This window comes from Ambystoma mexicanum, chromosome 2q (assembly GCF_040938575.1).
Source record: "Ambystoma mexicanum isolate Mex_15411 chromosome 2q, UKY_AmexF1_1, whole genome shotgun sequence".
In the NCBI taxonomy this organism is placed as follows: Eukaryota; Metazoa; Chordata; class Amphibia; order Caudata; family Ambystomatidae; genus Ambystoma; species Ambystoma mexicanum.
The window spans coordinates 169488043-169505692 of record NC_090924.1 but is presented as its reverse complement, the minus strand read 5'-3'; positions in this window follow the sequence as shown (position 1 = coordinate 169505692).

The window sequence follows — 17650 nt, the reverse complement described above, 5'->3', positions numbered from 1 at the left end:
CAGATGGAGTTCAGAGACGAACAAACCGTGGGATAAAACGGTAGCTTTATTTTAGCACATATTATGTCAGGGACTGCCAGAACCAGTACAAAGGCAATTAAAGAAACAGGTGGGAATGTAAGCAAAGCCATGGCCAGAGATACAATGGGCAATTGTGTATTATTTAGAATGCTAAAAGAAAATGACAAGAAGAAAGCCGAGGGTAGAAAGCAAGAAGAGGCGAAGTTGGTGCAGAAGAACTTATCAAAGTTCACCATAGAAAGAGCAGTGGTGACAAGGAACGAGGGAAGCATGGCGCATGTGGTACAGTCCCCATAGCAAAATAACATAGCCAATGCCCAAGATCAGAATGGGTATAATTATATGCCAAGACACAGAGGGAATGTACCTCGATGAGGACGACGAGGAGAATTTTAAAACCCTCAAGGAAGGGGAGGATCAAATGGAGGACAGCCATTAACATGTTGGAATTGTGAAAAAAATAGAACATATGGCTAGAGCATGTAGACGTAGAGGAGGAATGCAACAACAGAATTGGCAACCTCCAAAAGGGGGGACAGGATATGCTCCACAATACAATGCAGACTCAAAAGAATATTATGCCCAAGATCACACGCAAAACCAGGCTTTTGTGCCACAACCGCAGCAGTTTCAGCAAGTGCCAGTACAGACAAAATTACCATAACCCCAACAATTCCAACAAACACCAATGCAGACACAGTCACTACAGGGCAGAAACAGCAAACACCTATGCAAATGCAAAAGGCACCCACTCAACAAATACAATACATCCCAATGCAACAGACAGGCACATCACAATGGCAAATGGACACATGAGCTACACAAGTAGTAAAACCCAAATTAGGGAGTATGACTGTGGTGGAAGGGAATCCTTTCACAGGTACAACAATGATTTTGTACCCACAATAGGATAGCCCACAGGATGATCTGATGTGTTCAGTATTGGAGCGTCTCGTTCCTTTGTCTGTGAGGGAAAATTTCCAATGTCAGGCATTGCCATGAATGCTTAGGGATTTTCTGGGGTAACAAATATAGTTCCATTTACAGATGAATTAGAGTAACACAACATGTCTATGTGATTGCTATACTCTAAACAGACACCAGTGAACATACTAGGATGGGATTTATTGACAAAACTTAACATGACAACATCTTTTACTGACAAAGGCATGATGTGTTCAAACCCAGGGATTCATTATATAAATGTGAGGGAACTAATATTAGCCTATAGAGGAAATAAAGCCTTAACAGGATTCCCTCTAGAAGAGGAAGAATTTTTATATTGAGTGATCAATTTATTCTCATGGTTACCTAAATTGGCAAGTAAAATAGTAAGGACACCTGATGCATTTTTGTTCAAGCCAGACATTTCTGTGGATGATGAGGAAGGGCAAGTTATTCCTTTAGAATTAGAAGCAGCAGTGGTAAGAGGAGAAAGGGTGATGCTTCATGGGACAAACAATGAGGGAAGGGGATGGAAAACAGTGAAAGCCCTCAATGAAGGAGGTAGACTGACAGACTTGACAGACAAAGAACTGTTTAGGGATGACTATTCAGATGATGAGAACATAGAGGTACTACAGAGAATGGCGTTGGTAAAAATGTAACCACAATTTTAAGGAAGATGTGGAAAAGGGGCCATGTATTTTATAGACTACAACTCCATATGACGTGGGCCTACTGAAAGGAGTGGGAGCAGTGCAAATTAAGCTTAAACCAGGAGCTAGTTTGCCATGTGCAAAACAGTACCTGATGTCTAGAGAAGCAGATGAGGGGATATTTGAAACTATATGCACCCTAATGAAACAAAGGAATTCTAGTACCATCATATTCTCCATGCAACACGGCTGAGTACCCTGTTAAAAAAGTCAAAGGTGGGGTCATGGAGATTTATATGAAGATCTTTGCCCCTAAATCATATAGTCGAAGCAGAGCTTTCTTTACTTCCAAACCCTGTGGCAATATTGTGCAATATTCTGTCAACAGCTAGGTATTGTTGTCGATTTGCAAAATGTATTTTTCTCAATTCCCCTACCCGAAGACTCACAGGATTTGACTTCCTTTTCATATAGAACGATTTGTCTGGAACATACTTGTTTGCCTAAGGGATACCGTGAGTCCTCTTCTATTTTTAATAGAGTCCTTCAGATGGACTTGGGAAATGTTCAGCTCGAAAGTGCCATTATTCAATACATGGATGACATTTTAGTGTGCAGTGAGACAGAAGAAAAATGTAGCGAATGCTCAAATTTATGACGATAATCGCAGAGAAAGGGTACAAAGTAGACAAAGAAAAATTACAATATTGTCAAGAAGAAGTATTATACATATGACAGTTAATCTCTCATGAAGCAAGAAAAGTGACACTTGAAAGAGCAGAAGGTATTATGAGAACTGTACAACCAAAAACGGTGAGACAAATTCAGCAATTTGTAGGTCCATGCAGTTATTGCATGGCCTGGGTCTTTGACTATAGTACATATATTGAGCCACTTTTAAAAGTGCTTGAAGAGGCACAGGTGGCTAAAACTAAATTATTATGGACAGAAGAGATGACTGAAGGATTTAATGAATTAATTAGGGATTTCAAATTATAATGAAGAATTGTACTTATTTTCCCATTCAAGTAGAGAAGTCATGACAGCAGTCCTTACACAGAAATCAACATTAAGACATGGTAATAAAACATTAGCTCATTACAACAGAATTTTTAGAACCAGTTATGAAAGGACACTATCCCTGGGAACAATCTTCGGCAGCTGCTGCATTATTTGCACTACTTACACTGCAGAGTTTTGAGGATGAGGAAGTGACTGTGTACTCTGACTACCCCTATGGACATCAATGGTACACGCAGGCCTGTCACGTTGGAAGAATGAGTGCTTCCCCCCTGCAGACGACACTCCAGTGCAACATGCAAGGCTATTAGTTAAACTCAGTGAAGCTTTATACTTTCCAGAAATCAAAGCCATTGAGAAATGCGCAGCACATTAAAAAATAACAGTATTAAACTCTCACCGCAATGAAGCTGCATACTTAGAGGCCAAACTTGCCTCATATTATTCAACCATAGTTGAAAATGAGATAAAAGATACAAGGAAAGAGGTAGGGAGATGATAGGGCATGCATGTTGGTTAAAGAAGGGTTTACTATGGCATCCATTGTACAATTAATTGTGATACAAGGAGGAGCATCGCAAGAAGAAAAGGAGCTATGGAAAAGCGCAGGTGTTCTTCATCTCCCACTGAGGAAATTTGGAGGCAGGACAGTACAGGAAAGCCAGTTAAGCCTCTAGCATTATTGAGAGTAGAGCTGGAGTATCTCCACTATCCTGTGCATGTGACTCAAGAGAGTCTAGCTGCTACAATAGCAGAAGACTGGTTCGTACTGAACCTCAGTGAACATGTGGCACAGTTCATTGTATACTGTATTGTGTGCCAGAAATGTATGGTAGAACACCCTTCCTTTCGTATCCAGGAAAGGAAGGTGGAAAAGAAGAAAACAAAAATGCCTTACCAAAAGACCTCTATAGAATCTTCCTCTAAACCCGACCCCATTCCTGCCCCGACCACAGACCCAGAACCCATGCAACTGGGGGCCTTCCGTGGACCCATATCCCCGCAATAAAGATTGCGACGGATTCACACCGGGCTGTGTATGTACTGTGCCTCAGATAAACATCTTGTGAGAGAATGTCCTTTGGCTCCTCCACGGCGTTCGGGAAACGACAGCTCCCGATCCTAGATGGAGCATAGCTTCGGGAGAGAGATGTTTGCTCCACATCTATTCCATCCTTGAACTATCCTGGACAAAACAACCTTGTGATCTTGCAGGCCTTTCTATTGCCTTCCAAGAAAGAAACTTACCCCATTCTGGCATTAGTGGATTGTGGGGCCATGGGGATTTTTATAGATCAGGATTGGGTCACTACCCACCACATTCCATATGAAACTCGAGACATCATGCAACCTGTAGAGGCCATCGATGGAAGTCCCCTCTCTTCAGGACCAATAACCCTGCAAACCAAAGAGATCCAGCTCTCGATAAACCATCATCAAGAGATGATCAAATTTGACATCATAAAATCTGCCCATTATCCAATGGTACTGGGTATGCCCTGGTTACAGAAGCACAACCCATACATCAACTGGGCAGCAGGATCCTTGTTTCTTGGCTCCGAACATTGTATGTCTCACTGCCTATCCCTGGATTCCTCGTCAAGATCCTCTGAAGGTACGCTGACAGACCAGCAAGGCCCATTCACGGTCTCAAATATTATCCAGGTCCCCAGGGCCTATCAGGATTACACTGATGTGTTTTCAACTGCCATAGTTCAAGCCCTACCCCCTCACAGACCTGAAGACTGCGCTATTGATACTGAACCCTCAGCAGTGATTCCCTTTGGAAGGATGTTCATCCTATCAGAACCAGAGAAAAGAGCCCTCCGAGAATACTTGGATACCAACCTAGAAAATGGCACCATACAACCTTCCAAATCCCCGGCGGGAGCTTCGTTGTTTTTCGTTCCCAAGAAAGATACTAAGGAGCTTAGGCCTTGTCTTGATTATCGTGGTCTTAATCAATGCACCCTCAAGGACCGCAACCCATTGCCCTTAATCTCGGATATCCTGGAAGAAGTGATAGGAGCTGTAGTCTTCACGAAATTGGATCTCAAAGATGCCTACCATCTGATATGTATAAAGGAAGGTGATGAATGGAAAGCAGCCTTTAGAACACCCTTTGGTCACTTTGAATACCTGGTTATGCCCTTCGGACTCGCCAATGCCCCAGCGGTCTTCCAATGTTTTATGGACCGGGGTTCTCCGATATGCTGTTCCTCTTCGTCATAGTTTACCTGGACGATATACTGATATACTCCAAGGACCATCTTAAGCATGAAGAGCATGTTAAGGCAGTTTTACAGCGGTTACGTGAACATAAGCTCCTGGCTAAACCCGGGAAATGCCTTTTTCATGTCTCTACTGTTCACTATCTCGGATTTGTCCTTAGTCCAGAAGGAATTAGAATGGACCACTCAAAATTAAATTCCATACTATCCTTGCCTGTTCCAACTACTGTGAAACAGATTCAATCCTTCCTGGGGCTTGCCAACTTCTACCGGAAATTCATACCTTCCTTTTCGGAGATAGTTCAACCGATCATTACATTGTTGAAGAAGGATACTCCCTTCCTCTGGACAGCAGCCCAAGACGAGACGTTTCAACGATTGAAGTCGGAGTTTACACAAGCCCCCATCCTGGCTCAACCTGACATTGATCGACCTTTCCTAGTGGAGACGGATGCCTCCAACTATGCCATCTGAATAGTCCTAAAGCAGGAATTCGAGGATAAGTTAGAACACCCCATCGCTTATCTCTCGCGAACCCTAACTCCTAGCGAGAACCATTATTCTGTTCTGGAAAAGGAACTGTTAGCCATCCGTCAAGCCTTCACAGAGTGGAGTCATCTACTCCTGGGAGCAAAACATCCTGTTCAGGTCCCTACGGATCATCGGAATCTTCAAGTCCCACAATCGCTGGAATGTAGGAATAGTCGTCAAGCCCGTTGGGCCTTCTTCTTTGCCCAGTACCAGTTCCAAATCCATCATGTTCCTGGAACACACAACATAATTGTTGACGCCTTATCCCGATGTCCCGACTGCAAAACTCTTGAAGATCGATCCTTCCCAAAGATGTTTCCCCATACAATTTTTGTAGCCCAAGCAATCTCTCTCCTGGAAGACATTCAGATTCAAACCCAGTCCTCTGAGATCTGGAAGGAATTTACTGGGAAGAATCGATGGAATCTTAAAACAAAGAATGGGTGTTTGTTCAAGGATAATGGCCTGGTCATTCCCACACAGAGACTGTGACAAAGGATTACAAGCCTCTGTCATGATACCCTTCATTCAGGGCATCGTGGCATTACCAACACTCTCTGTTTAATTCAAAGACAGTTTTGGTGGCCAAAAATGAAAGTTGACGTCCAGCAGTACATCCAAGCCTGTGCAGTCTGCAATCAAAACAAGCATGATAACAAGAGGCCGACGGGTCTCCTACTCCAACCAACGCTACCAACAAGACCCTGGGAATTCATCGCTACAGACTTTATTGTGGAACTACCACCTTCCAGGGATACACAACTATCATGGTTACCATTGATTTATTCACTCACATGGCTCATTTTACACCCTTGTATAAACTACCATCTTCCTCAGAACTTGCTGGAATCTTCCTGGAACACATATTCCGACTTCATGGACTCCCTTCCAAGATCATATCAGACAGAGGCCTCAATACATATCTCAATTCTGGAAACACTTATGCCTTATACTAGGAATCCAACGTGCCCTCTCCTCAGGTTATCATCCACAGACCAACAGAGCTACTGAACGTGTGAACCAAACCCTGGAGCAGTATCTTCGTTGTTTCACCACCAAGGTCCAGGACGATTGGCCACTCTTAATACCTGTGGCTGAATTTGCCTACAACAATTCGGATCACTTGGCTGTCAAGACCAGCCCCTTCTTCTGCAGCCAAGGATTCCACCCTTTGGTTCTACCATCCATTCTCCCACATACTACACCAGTTCCTACAGTCGACTCCTGGATTGAAACCCTCATCAACGTACACAAAGAAGCCAAAGAACACCTTGAAAGGGCCCAAACAAACACCAAGCACTATGCGGACTCCAAAAGAAGACCAGGACCTTCCTATGCAGTGGGTGATAAGGTCTGGCTATCCGCGAAACTACTGCCTCGACACTTACGACCTAATAAGTTGGCTCCTCGGTACTATGGCTCCTTTTTCATAAAGGAAATCATTAACCCAGTGGCCTTCTGACTCAAACTACCAGACTCCTGGAAGAGGATCCACCCAGTGTTTCACACGTCTCTAATGAAACCATACGTCCAGACCTCCCGGACTGCTCCAAGATCTACCCCTTTGTTGTCGATGACCAGCTAGAATACGAAGTGTCCAGAATATGTAACTCCAGGTACAGACATGGTCAGCTACAGTATCTGGTTGAGTGGAAAGGGTACCCACCCAGTGAACGCACCTGGGAACCAGTCTCAAACCTAAATGCCCCCAGACTACTTCAAAGGTACCACCCATGCAAACCCGGAGGAACAGGCCTTCGGAGGAGGCATGCTGTCATAAACCATCGGATGCGTCCTTTCCGGACTTCTTGGTCCCTGACCCATAGGGGCTTGCACTCAGCAGTACTCCCAACATGGCCGCCCAACGCGGAACACTGTTTACCAGTTTCCACTCCGTACGCACTACGTTCTATAAAGCGGACACACCCCTGCGGCCCTGCGCATCTCAACGCTACCGCTTGCCGTGGCTAGTCGTTAGTTAGCTTTTGCTTATCCTTTGATTCCAGGTTCCCGGTCCCCCTAAATTCCTCCTCCTTCATTCCTCCTCTTTTTTATCTTCTATTGCATCCCGGATCTCCGTGCACCCATTCCCCGAGTGCACTCTTCGCCGTTTCCTGGACTTTTCCCGGACATCTGAACGTTCCCAGGAGACGGGACGCTGAACACACGCTGGAACCCGAGGACCTACGCACAGGGTTATACAAGACCGGAACTGTGCGAAAGAAGACTCCGATCGAAGAACTCCAACAAACAACATAGACAGGTGAGAAGGGAGGAAACCTGTGACAGCGTGTGTGCCAAGGTCGGGCCTTGTTGCTGTCCATTTACACCTTCTCACTCATGGTGGAGAAAATGGAACCCTGACAGAAGCAATAACCATGCTATCAACTTTGCAGACAAAAATGGTGAAGGAGGTAGACGAAATTGAAGAAAATTACTGGTTTACATCTCTGTTTTCATGGAATCCAACATGCCTAGGAACTTCTTTTATTGCTAGGATTCTGTCTCATACGGATCATTGTGGGACAATGTAAGAAAACAGCAAAGAAAGCTATTGGAATGAAGATAATGATTGACATGGTTACTATAACTGATGAATCAGTACAAAGTGAAGACAGTATTCATGAGAACAAAGAAAAGTACATTTTCATCTCCAGGAACTAAGTTCTATTATGCTAAAGATCTGAAGAAATATTTGCGATGATGGATATTCTGTGCACCAGCAGTAGATTGTTGTCTGAGTGTGGATGAACATATGAAAAATGTAAGTCACCTGAGGGAGTGAAGAAGATATGGGCCCCGAAGAAAATAAAATATGATGAAATGATAGAAGACAAAGCAAGAATTGCAGAAGGGGAGGCAAAGAGTTTGGTCGAGAACTCGACAGGAGGGGGGGAATGTAGAGGAGCAGGTGGACACCTTCTTCCCCTTAACACCATCCCATAGGAATGACAGCCAAAAAGCCACAAATGATAACCCATCTATGAATCCTTGCAATATTCCTGTACTGCATCGAGTATATGAGAGACGATATGCACTCACACAACCATTCAGAGTGTACCCACAAGCTGACATAGTGAAGGAAAGCTACCAAGAAGGACGCCCTTTGCAGAGCTGTCGAAATGCATCCATGAACAGAATGGATGTACATTAAAACAAAGTCTGATGACAGCAAAAGAATGACACAAAGAAGATATAAGAACCTATGCTGAAACAATATGAAAATACTTAAGGATGATGATGTAACTAAAGCACTGAGAAAAACATGTACCCAATGACATAAACACAAAGAAGAATGAAGTGACTCACTGATCAATAACTGAAAAATACACCGTAATGCAGGGCAGAAATAACATATAGAAGCTTGCTTATGAGAGGTATATATTGAACATTTAGGCCGACCATTAGAAGAAGATGGATGACAGCTTATGACAATCAACCCAGCTACTTTAAAATACGAGCCCAGGATCCTGATTTGAAAAGACAATGAAGAAGCTGTTTTTCCCTTACAAAAGTATTGGACAAATAAAAGTGCATAATGTTTATATGGGATAGAGTGAGTAAGTCTCTAAAGGCCTAGAGGACAATTGCACCCAGTATAATTGAATCAAATAGTGCTAAATACACTGTTGAACTGGATACATTCGTGGTCTCTGAACATGTGACGAAGAGGGGTTATTCATTAGGCTTCAAACTAAGACAATGGTGTGCCTACACTCCCTTCAATGTTCCGAGACAGTGCCAGTCTTCAAAAAGAGGACACTGGCATGAGACCCACCGATGAGAGAGAGCAGACTAAATGGGAAAACAAGGGGAGAGCTGACATATCTCCAAGCACCTGGCTTTCATTTCTATGTATGCGTTGCTAGCGAGCCGAATGCCCAAGCTTGGATTTGGGTTGCCAACCAATCAAAAAACCCTGGCATGCACTTTTAACAATACTTTGTTGCAAGTATTATTCCACTGCCATATTCCTTGCTGTAATCAGTGTGCTACATGTTTAGAAGTAGTTTAGGGCATCCTACAGACAAGGGACCGCCATGGGAGATTAATACTCATGAATTCTTTATGTAGACATGTTCCCCTAATCCATTCCCACCCCTCTATAGGTTTTTGGAATATGCCACATAGGATGACGTCATACATGACACATCTAGCATTATATGAACTAAGTATAACCAAGAAGACATTGTGATCCTGCATGAATCAATTTGATGAATGATGATTTACCCTGCTTTCCTTCATTGAGATAAAAGCAGTATTTTACCATCTTCTAAGAATTTGTCCGGTCATTTGGTCTGAGACATTTTATTGGTAAGTTCATCTAACACAAAGATGCTTCAAGGTGATAGAGCACAGTAATATGATATATTTTGTTTTAAGAACTACTGATTTGTATAGTCAGATTTGTCATTGATATTTTCTTTTTGTGTTAGATTGATTGCAATGGTTAATCCATAGTTTTTCCAGTTTGGAGTTTGTTTTTCTGAGTTCCCTCAGTTCTGTGAACCACCTTGCTGCCAATATTTTGCAGTGGCTTTGAACAGTTTTGCTGGTGCTAATTGATCTAGGGCTTCTGTGATCCACGTGTTCGGTTATTTTTACTGCTGATTCAGGGGTTATTCCGTTTAACTCAGAGATGTTTCGTTTAGTTGATTACAGCAGTGCAGTTAAGGATTCCAGGTCAAAAGTCTTCCAGTTTCTTGTTAATAGCGTGCATTATTGTGTTTCCAGGCAATATGCGGGAAGGGAGTTTGACGGTGAATGGGATCAGGTGGTGATTACTCCATAGCATTGGTACCAGTGGGACAGTGGCAGAAAGTCCGACTCGGCAGAAGATTGCATCCAGGGTCTGTCCAGCATCATCGGTGGATACGTTCACTATTTGTTTGAAGTCGAGTGTTTCCAGAAGAGCTCTAAGTGAATTTGCTGTGGTTCTGTTTTCTCTATCTCTTTGCCTTACAGGACAGAGCAGTGCTTCTTTGTACATAACGTTATCAACCCAAGTCAACAGACATTTATCAAGGCTAACAGACAACAATAAACCTGGTTTCAACCTTGTTAGGGATCATCAGTGCATTATAGTCTTGACAGCTTTATTGTTGATTTATTGGGTCATGTTTCCAAAAAACCAACAAAGTTATGGTGAATTCAAAAAGGCTTGAAAAAAACCTTTTCGCCTGAAATGTGAAAGTAGGATAATCCATTTGAACCAGGTCACACAAGCCACAGCGCCACCTAGTAGCCACCACTGTCAACTGGAGTTGACAAAGGTCCAGGTTCAAATAGGGACCAACCATTTTTCTGGTTTACATAGAGTGGATCTCATTGTATAGGTGCAGGAGACTTCATCTCCTATCTTGTCCAACCCCTTAAGGTTTAGTGAGTGCTAACAGCTAACCTCTCAAATCCTTGAAAGTTTCTAACAATATTGGAAGCCAATTTAAGCAAAAACGTAATCACTATCCTGGGCCGGACGGCTTTTCATCAGATCTGTTTCGGACTGAGACGGATTTGTGAGCTTGCTTAATAATGGTTAGATTTAATGATATAATAAGGACTGAATCCATTCCTAAATCATGGAAATTGGCCATAATCCAGACAATATATAAAAAAGGTGATAGGGATAATCCAACATCTTATAGGCCCATCTCTCTATTGGACACTTTTTAAAATCTTTGATCAATCCCTTTTAGTAAGTCTACAAGAATGGATAACGCATTCTATCAGACATGCAGCTGGGGTTTTGACCAGTGGTAGTTACATGAGAGCAAGCTCTGAATTTATATATGATAGTTCCTAACTCACTGAAAAAAGAACCAATGGATTTGACATTTGTGAACCTGAGCACAGTCTTTGATAAGGTCAGAACCTGAGCACAGCCTTTGATAAGGTCAACCATAACAAACTGCAGCTTGTGCTCGGGTCCCTAAATTGTCCTCCATACATTTTAAATCTATTGATCATTCTACATCAAAACACTGAAACATGTATGAGGACTAGAACAAAAGGATGTTGCACTCATTTCATTTGCTGTAAATGTAGGGATTTGCCAGTGATGGATGCTACCCCCTTACTGTTTTGGCTATAGATCAATGGACTTTATGATGGTTTTGTCCAGACTGGTGCCTATTCACCCAAACTGGGGACACAGTTTTACTAGCCCGTACACCCTGTACTCTCGAAAATCTTATTACAGCACACGTGACCAATACTGATCTTAAAGCTTATGCAGGTAAATCTGCGGTCATATTTTGCCAGTCTCAAAAACAACATACCAGGATTCCACCAATTTGTTGCAATTGCTTGACTATTTGGTAATCCGTTTTGCTTCAAAAGTCTTAGCAGTACTGCATATGTGTAAACAAACAAATAGCTTTAAAAAACAATGAGTGGAGTATCCCGATTTATGAGTATGTCTAATTCTAAGCCTGTAGACTTGATCACAAAAGGGTATTACGGCAGAACCGGAGCAGTTGCAAAATAAGGGATGTCACTGCGGGGCTATGTGAATGTGATTGACAGTTATGTTGTAGAGAATTGCATTCTTAAAAACTCCTTGGCCTGCCACAGTTTGTTTCAAATGATGGGGCCCATATGGGACTCGGTCTCACTTATCTAGAAGACAATCTATCTATCCAACCAATACTATACTGCCTCCTTCTCTAGAGTAATCAGAAAGCCAAGCTTACCCAATCTATCATTAAGGTACTTTTAGCTAAAACTATAGTACTTGACATCCCTTGGCTAATACGTAAAAACACGACTAGAAAATATAAGTGCACATTATCACTTGCTTGCACTAGCCATTCTAGATCAAACCATGTCAAAGCAATTAAAACAATAGATGATTGCTTATGTGCAAGAGAGGAGGCAACTGAGTGAATTATCAAAAAATTAAATCTCCAACATACAATTATAACTACATTTTCCACACCAAAACTGAAGCAAAGAAAACTCATAATCAAGACGACATTTAATTCTCTTCCGCTCAAAGCAACAACATCACTATGGACAGGGAATTCAGCAGAAAAAACATTGCCTTCTATGTCAAGCCCCAGAAGAAGATCTAATACACGTCTTCTTATTTTGCAGGCCTATTCAACCATCAGAACTAGCACCTTAAAACCTATATTGAGAGAGACAGGTTTTGTCCAGTGTCACCCAGCTTTACTTGTTATGGGCAGATTCCCTGAATGTTGGTTGGCTGGTCCTTATTGTTGTATTTCAGACAAGCCCTGAACAGAAGAAAACAATCACTTGCACTTTAAGGAATTGTATTTGTTACACATAGCTTTAAAGGTTTTTACAGTTCATGATAATAAAGTATATTGTGACATCCTTATTGTATATGATAGATTAAGGGGCTGATTCATGGAATTATTTGCACCGGAAAACGGGGATTTGTGCGCCATTCTGCCTGCAAATCCCCATTTGTTAAATAGGGATTTGGGTGCAGAATGGTGCACAAATCCCTGTTTTTCGGTGAAAATAATTCCATGAATCATGTTCTTTATGAGTAGTAATTTGTATATTATGTACATTCTAAATACAACCATAAGTACACTTCATTAATAGGTAAGTGTATCAAATTTATGGGAATGGTTTAAAACTTCATCTAAATGCAATGTAAATGACGTACAACTACTTAACGTCATGTGTACATTATAAAAAGTACTGCAATTGTTTGTAAAGTCATGCATGCAGAATGTTATTAATTAACAACTTTCCAATTTTAATGAATGCATACCATCAATAGTTTAATTTATCAAGCGCCTGGAGACAATGCAAATAGCACTGCTGCATGGTATAAATCAATATACTATAACAAACATTATTATAGCAGAAATGTATGTAATAATGTATTATAATGCATGTAATATATACATTTTCCATATGGTCTTAAACAAACAACAAACTATGTTATGGTTAACAAAAGCTTTTATGAAAGTAAAAAATCAAACACAGTGCAGATGTAACTATTTAATAGTAGGTTAAATGTAATTTATGAAACGTTTTACTATTACAAATAAATGTACCAATGTTACATATGGTAAAGCAGAAAGGTGATGGCTGGAAGGTTTTGAATTAATCATAACCACGGGCAAAGCTCTGGGCACCCTCCAGGCCATCGTTTTTCAGCCTGCCAAGCCATTACAGAAGGGGAAAAACCATATGCAAATCAGGCTTGGTCCTACCCGAATAGGGGCAGTCCAGCCCAAACTGCTAGGTCACATCCCTTCTGCACGAGGCCACAAGCATCCCCAGACATATTTCAGCCTTGTTGGGCATCATCAGTGAGGAGTAGCTTGGGTCTCTAGGCTCGGCAGACTTGGGTCCCACGTCTGGGCATACCCGTCCCACTCGGGGTGACCTTAGCAAAACAGAAAGGTGTTTGTTAGAGGGTTTGAATTAATCATAACCACGGGCAAAGCTCTGGGCACCCTCCAGACCATCGTTTTTCAGCCTGTCAAGCCATTACAGAAGGGCATAGTCCTTGGCTATCGCTGCGCCATAGGGAACCAAGCTGCACCTCACTGAGGAGGCCCAACAAGGCCGAAACATGTCTTGGGTTCCTTGTGTTTCCGTGCAGAGGGGACCTGGCCTAGCAGTCGGCTGGGCTGCTACCATTGGTGGCAGTACCTGACTGATTTGCATATGGCTGGACCCCTTTTGCAATGGCGCAGACGGGCTAAAAAACGGTGGTGTGGCATGTTGCCCAGAGCAATGCCAGTGGTTCAGATTCATTCAAAACTTTCCACCCATCACTTTTGTTACATATGCACATTTATCCCTGTTATTACTACATATACTTTTTTTTATAGATCAAACATCAACATTATTGGACAATGAAAGAACTACAATAAATACAGAAATGGAAGGAAATATAGAACATAAACATTATCACTATAAAACTTGCAAGTACAATTTACTTTAATTACAAATAAAAAATGTAAAAACAAAAAGGTTTTAATGCAATCAAAGTAAAACACAATTGTTCTTTGTTATTAGTTTCAACTGGAAACACAAGAATGCAAACATACTGGAAAAGACAAAAACATCATAAGTAAAAATAATACAAACATTCCTCCAAAAATGAAAATAAAAAAAGGAGCAAGCCGCTCACTGAACAACAACATTTGGAAGAAAATGAAACTGAAAATATGTTTTTAAAAGACACATTCCTTCCTGAAAGTGTACATAGTACAATAGATTGTACTGGGGAACATGTGCAAAGTGTACTTCAAGAACATGAGGTTAACAGATAAACATCTTTCTTTTTTAACTAGTACTTCGCGGAAGCAATATTCAGTACAACACATGTTGAACCTACCAAACACATTATTCCTGCAAAACTTAATGTGAGTCAGTTTTCCCTTTATTATATTCAACTGGAGAACATCCAACAACTACAAGTGAGCACTATAATTTGCAACAGCATGGCAAGAGTATTTTAACAAATTATGGTATTTTTTAAGTTAAGCTTAAAATATCTTAGGCTAAAATGTGTTTGTACTTAAAATTTTGAAATGGGTTAGTATTGAACAAAGAAAGCAAACATCAAAAGAATGAAAAACATTAGCAAAGTATTCAAACTTTTAAATTCTATAAATAAACAATTAAACGTGTTAGTAATCATTTGACATAACAAATAACTATTTATCCATTCTTTACATAATATTTTTGTGTCTTTTTAACAGATCTTCTGGTGGAATTTTTGCCTCAGTTTTCAGCAACTGGAACTATTGTTATACTTGGAAATAATTCAAAAGTTACTATTGAGGCTAGCTGTACCACACCTGATCAATCTGATTAACCATGCCGAACACCTAAAATAAACAAATTAAAATTATTAAAGATCAGTCACTCAAAATGACCATGGTATTCAAGCGTTGAAGTCTAGCTATCGAAAATACAAAACAACCAAAAGAGATACATTACCTAGTACGACAGCTGATACTATTAAAATGGAGCAAAGTGTGGACATTCTGAAAAATAAAAAAGATACATTCCTTAGTACTATTATTAGTTGTTTTTTAAAAAAGTGCAAACTTCTCTTGTGGAGGCTAAAACATATTATTTACCTACTACTAGTACATGTATAATTTCAATGGTGCAAAGTCCTCTTATACTGCAAAAGAAGTTTTGCACTGCTACTAGTACCATTTCAAAGGTCAAATCGTGTTTTGTACCTAAAAACAAAACACCTTATTTGCCTATTGATCCTCTGACCATCTCAACAGTGCAAAGTAATGTTAGTCTTCCAAAAAAAACATACAACTCATACTGTTACTTGTACTGTTTGTAAGGTTAGAAGTTCCATTTCACATCATTTACCTACTACTGGTACTACTTCTATTTGTATATCTGACAGTGGGGACAGAAAATCAAAATATCCCTAGTACTAACAGCAATGCAAGTATTTAAAGTGGTATAACTAATAATACAAAAAATGACATAAAGAAGAGAATAACAACATCAGAAACAATTCCATTTGGCGACTTAATATCTTGGGTTTGGGACTACTTTGAAACACCAGACCAAAATGATGTTTGAAATGTGGCTCAAGGAATGTGCACAATCTGTAAAGCATATTTATGTTTATTTGTTTGTTTGTTTGTTTATTTGGTATAGCGCAAAACCAAACCCAAAGGGTAGCTGGGCGCAGACATTACAAGGATACTTGAGAACTTGGTTACAGGAAATTACAGTTATGCATTTCAATTAGAAGCAGAGTACATGTGCAAAACTGAGTATGAAGATACAGTTGAAGCTAGTTGACCAGAAACCAATTGACATAGTTACAATCATCAGGGGTCTCTGTAGCGGGTGGCAAGGCGAGGGGTCCTAGTAAGGGAGGAGGTCGAGCTACATGTCATTGGATCGTATCCAGGTAAGGACCTTCCACCTGAAGCTAGGGTAATGTTGGTCCATTCTGAGATCTAGAGGGAGTTTGTTCCAAATTTGTGCAGCTATGACCGGAAAGCTGGAGCCGCCAGCTGTGCTTTTTTTGTATCTGGGCACCACTAAGGTGTAAGCATTAGTCATTCTTGTGGGGTGGTTTGAGATTCTCTTGTTGACTCTATTTACCAGGTAGGGGGGAGCTATGTTGTTGAGACATTTGGAAGTGAGAGAGAGGATTTCGAGGGCAATCCTGTCTTTAATTTTTAGTCAATGGATATTTTTTCTGGAGGTGGAGATATGAGCTCTATTAGGAATATTTAGAGCTACTCTAATAGCATTATTTTGGAGTGTTTGGAGTTTATCAAGAATGTACTTGTTAGATCCTGCATATAGAGGATTACAGTAATCCAACCTGGATATGATGAGTGCGTTGGCTAGTGTGATGCAGCTAGTCTCAGTTAGGAATGGTCTGCATGCTCAGATCAGTTTACAAGTATATGCAGTGGAAGATGCTAAGGAATTCGTTTGTTTCTTAAAGGTGAGAGGCATTTTGCTAGGAAATTCTGTCATGTTGCTGGAAATGCAAAATAGTCATGCGTTGATGCATTTAAAAAAAAATCATAAAAGTAAAACAACACACTAAAGTAAGTGGAAAATGACCAGTTCTACTATAGCTAGAACAAGTAAAAAACACACTACTCAAAGAATACATATTGAAAGTGTAACATTCCAAAAAGTACATGAACCTGTACCCTTGAAAGCTCTCAAAAATATTAGATGGGTGATTCAGTGGTACTTCTAACTTTACCAAATATAGACTTGAATAGGCCAATTTTTTTCTAGGTAGCTTGAAATGTGAAACAATAATTGCAGAAGGAGAAACAGATGCTGATATTCATCTGCAAACATTAAGGTATCATCAATTAAGACATTCGTTAAAAAAGTTACTATTTGCAAATTAATTTGTTTCCTTTCTATAATGTATGCACATTTCTCACACTTTTTAATTGAAGTTTGCATTGTATCCCCTTTTGTTCATGTAAAAACAAAGAGATTTTAATGTTGCAAATTCTTGTTTATAACTTTTTAAATAATTTTGGCATTTTGTTTAATTGCCACTTTTTTGCACTTCATTATTTGAAAACAACATAATTAAGTGTTTTTATATTAATTTGTTACCACTTAATTTAAAACTTTTTGATTATATAATCAAAGATTTATTTTGATAAAACATGTAATAAAATCATACTTTACATGTATTTGTTGCCGAGTTTTTACACAAATAACGTCATGTTTCATTATACGTTTGTAACTTCTGTAACTGTATAAACTAAAAAATGAACA